The 4,689-nt window shown below is 32.0% G+C and overlaps 1 long non-coding RNA gene across 1 annotated transcript; it reads left to right on the forward strand.

Annotated features, from left to right (window-relative positions):
* Positions 1-3,434: 3,434 nt before the first annotated feature.
* On the forward strand, positions 3,435-4,383 carry LOC138889043 (uncharacterized). The gene is made up of 2 exons (XR_011406603.1): positions 3,435-3,524; positions 4,003-4,383. It is a non-coding gene; the product is annotated as an uncharacterized lncRNA (long non-coding RNA).
* Positions 4,384-4,689: the final 306 nt, after the last annotated feature.

A 4,689-nucleotide genomic window follows, 5' to 3' on the forward strand; every position in this document is an offset into this window, starting at 1 on the left:
AGCAACAAATGGACTCCCAATACGGAACATTTGTTGGGATGCATAAATTCATGCGTAAACATGGGCATGATTTATCTGATGAGGATGAACAAACTGAATTTGATGTGTAGTAGTTTAGTTGTGATATTTTGGTTGATTGGTAAACTTGATTGTGAGAGACAACTTTATGTATTGCTTTTAAACTTGAATGTGGGCTACTATTTGGATGTTTTTATGCCCAAAATTGTTAGGTTTAAAGGTTGGTATTATTGGTTTAAGTTGTGTTAATGGTTGGCATTGTTGGTTTAGATTTTATTAATGTATTATTAATTTAGATTGTGTTAATGTATTGTTGGTTTGTATTATTGAATTAATGTATCGTTGGTTTAGATTGTTGTTAATGTATTGTTGGTTGGTATTTTTTTTGTTTGTAGTAGTTTGATATGTGGTGTAGCTCGAAATTGGGCAGAATTCTACCCAGTTTTATACAAAATTCCGACGAAAACGGTCGGATAGCTGCCTTGATTTAACCATAAATTCCCAGATTTCCGACTGTTCGGTCGGAAATTTTTTAAAAAATTAATATTCAATAGTTTTTGACAGATTCCGTCGAAAATTAATTTTTAATTACTAATTTTACTTGTATTATTACGATCGATTCAGTCTATAAATTCCGACACTTTAATCGGAAACGTGAATTATTTGGTTGTCTAACCTTTTTGAAATTTGCGACCACTTTGGTCGGAAATCACCGACAGATTCGGTCGGAAACAACTTTTTTCTGACCGACCAATTTCGGTCGGAAAGTAGTCGAAAATACGTGATTTTTGATTGAATTTCGATCGTTTTGGCCGTCGGAAATCTACCATTTTCTAGTAGTGCTTGCTGTGCATTTTTGTTGCACAGACACATGTACGTCTAGTGGTCTCGTTGGGCGCAACGACATGGTTGACACGGAGACTTGGGTGAGCTGCATCTATTGAGACGACTCGCAGCCAGCAGAGTCTCTTTCAGAGTATAGTAGTTCTTTTCTGTCCAATTGTATTCCGGACAATCATTGTAAGTTATTGTTAATTTCTAATAGATGCTCATGCACTTGTGATACCGAGTTCTAGGTAGTCTATGGGATTATTCAGTATTTAAATTTGTTGAAGACATCATTATTTATTGTTTAATGTATAAAGGAAATAATTTCAAAAAAGTATTAAAACGAGAAATTACTAGTTATTTGGTATTGGCTTGCCTGACAGTGATGTCCGGCGCCGTCATGACCTTTAATGGATTTTGGGTCATGACATTAAAAGTATTATTCTACTACTATTTATAAAGTGCATGAATCTGATTTCTATCATGATATTAGCCAAGAATTCACTCGCGATGTTCTCTACCTCATGTATGAACTATGTAACATAATTATAATTTCTTTTCAAAGACAAATAAACTCCTTCTTACAAAAAATAATTATTAGAAATTTAAGAGGACAATATTCTTCTAATTGCTTTCACAATAAATCACAACTAAAGCATACAATTTTGTTTAGCAGCTAAGCAATAAGCATAACCAATAATTATAAGTTTATGATTTCATAACAAAGCAATACTCTCTACAAAAAAGACACAAGAGATTGTTATAGGATCAATATTCATCATTTTTACTTTATTTTTTATTTTATGATTGAATCATATTCTTTAATAATATTTATGTAATTTCTAACAAAATTGGTACCTATTAATATAGGGTGCACGCGCAACACATACACGTATCATAAGACTAGTAGATAGATAGATAGATAGATAGATAGATAGGCCGACCGACCTACCTTACTCCTTACCCATTTTAGTATACTTTTTAAATATTTGATTAATATAATAATTCTATATGATCCACTTTTACATTACAATGGACTGTATTTCGCATTACTTCCAATTTGAGAACTTTGAAGGTGATAAGGAGATTCAATGTAGTCATGAGCATGCATTATGCATAGTCGCATTCATGCTGCTAAATCTGATGAGCAACAAATTAAAAGATGCTTTTCTCTATGTTTAGATTGAGTGCATTTAAATATGACACAATTGCAGATCAGCCAACTAGTGGAGGTGCTGGCTAGTTTCTTTTACGATATATAATAAAGTTATAGCCATATTCAAAATGTAAAATGCTCTGGATTGGATCAGATTCATCTTTGATTCTCTCATGTGCATCTTCCTGAAACGATGGATCCGAAGTTAGGTCAACTTATTAATTTAGTTATAGTAATTGAAGAGCACAACTCTATTCTCTACTCGTAGTATACATTATTTCCCGGTCAAAATGTCACATTCTAATAAGTGCAGATAGTATATAATACTCCTATCAAAAATAGCACTATACTCTTTCTTAGCTTGGCGCAGAAATTAAATATACTCAAGGAACGCAAAGCTAACCCTAAAAATAGAATATTACCTTAGCTCAAAGATTGTTTACTCAGATATTTCTTATCAAAGTGAGGGTTTCATTTCAGGTGAAATCAAATCAGAAGCTATTTTCGCACTACCATTAATTGTTGCTATTCACGCATCCCTGTCCGGTGGTTTGGCAAAGAAAGTCGAAACTTTCAGAATGAGAATTATGGCATTTTTAGGATTATAGTATGGTGAATTTAAAGAGTCTAAGATTTATGCAACCACGCAAAGATGATTTTACAGTCCTCACCTCCTTTATGAGGGGAATACACAAAATTTGTAGTTCCTATCATTTATTTGTATAATTTAATTAGATTGATTTCCTTCCATATTTGATGAAATTTGCAAGATCAAAATCTGGAATGATGACGATATATGAGCGTCGTATAGGTCTGTTTTATTTTCCTTATATACCATAAATATTTTTTGCTGTGTCGCTTTCGTCAAACTCAAAGGGAGTTTAGTTGTGTTTGTTTTCTTCTTGTTTTTGGTGAAAATAATTACTAATATTAGCGAATTGATAGCTACTAATTGCTGAACTTCAGGCTGTGGCCTTTGTCTTTCTCTATGTGAGTCTTAAATATTCATCAGCTAAAACACTAAAATGATGAGAGATTAAATTTTTTATCTGTGAAATAAACTTTATTGCACGAGCTAATTTTTTATCTGTGAAATATGAAACAACAAAGTTTTTACTCAGAAAATAAAAGACACCCATTTGGCATACCAATCATATTAAAAACTCATTTTTTAATGATAAAGCTCATTTATACCATATCCCCTATACCACCCTTGAACTTCATTCGTTTCTCACATGCCTCTTCCAGCAAATATGGATCTGAAATTAGGGTTAATTAATAATTCAATTGATTTATTGCATTATCTTAGACGTGGTCAGCTCATGTAAGGCTTGAACTTAAAGGAAGTTATAATAATAATAACAATAAACAACTCTAGTCTTGTTCAGTGCAAGTTAGATCTCTATAAATAACCTTTGAAGATACTCACAAAAAAATGTTCACAAAACTTTACGCAATTTATCTAGTATGGCGTTACTTAAGTTTGGTTTAGTCATCACTATTCTTCTCACGGCATTCACTAGTTAGTATCCATTCCTCTTTATTCGTGTAGTGTAGTGCAATCTGTCGTTATTGTGCTTGTCAATAATATGTTTAGAGCCCGTTTGGCTATAAAACAAAATTTCATTTTTTTTTCGAAATTAATGTTTGACCATAAAATTTTCAATTTTCAGTTGAAGATGAATGTTGAAATTTTTCAAAAATTTGAAAAACTCTAAAAAAATATTTTTCTTCACTTTGATCACTCACAAAAATTCAAAAATAGCTTGTATTCATGTCCAAACACAACTCTAATTTTAAAATATTATTTTCACTTATTTCGGGAATTTTACAATTCTTATGTCCAAACGCCCACTTATAGTTACACATGTGAATTTTTACATATATGTGTGTGGGCGCGCGCTTTTTTTCCTATACATGCAGATTGAATGTGCTCTTTTCCATATTATACCAGTAATTAATAAATTGATTTTGTAATTGTGGTGATGAATTTTTTTCAGCCGATGTGATATGGTCCTCAAAGACACAAGTTATGGCAGCAAGAAATGTCGATCCTAATAATGTAACAGGACTCAGAAGGAAATTACTTCCACAACTTAATGATATACTACCTACTTGTGGGAAAGCGTGTGGTATCTCTAATGGAGAAGATTGCAGTGGTTGTTGGTTTTGTTGTAGCTGTGAACGATCAACTTTCCCTTGGGAATCTGATAATCCTTTCTTTTATCGTTGTCAGTGACAAAAATTGGTAAATTAGTTCCCGATTGCAAAGAGAGTCTGCTAAAGATATCTATTACATGTATTTGTGATTCCGTTTAATTTCAGTATCTGCTCTGTTTTTTCTTATTTTCTTACACGAATAACAAAGAAATTCATATGAATGACTTTTTACTTTTTTTTTATGAAGAATAACAAACTCAGCTTCACATGCAGGCAGGGCTTGCTTTTTAGTGCTTTTATAATTCAATCATACATTGAGCAAATCTAATTATGCATAAGCAATCTATGTCGTCTTCTTACTTCTTGTGCTATATATTTATTTAATACAGTTTATCCTTCATTCTCTAATGTAGTAATCTATCTACAGAGGAATTTAATTACCGTTTCTTGTGTTTCTAAGAAATTGTTTCTAGAAGTAAACATGACGCATCTATACACAAGAGGCGAATTTAAGTACCCTATGAAAT

Source organism: Nicotiana sylvestris, chromosome 4 (assembly GCF_000393655.2).
Source record: "Nicotiana sylvestris chromosome 4, ASM39365v2, whole genome shotgun sequence".
NCBI lineage: Eukaryota > Viridiplantae > Streptophyta > Magnoliopsida > Solanales > Solanaceae > Nicotiana > Nicotiana sylvestris.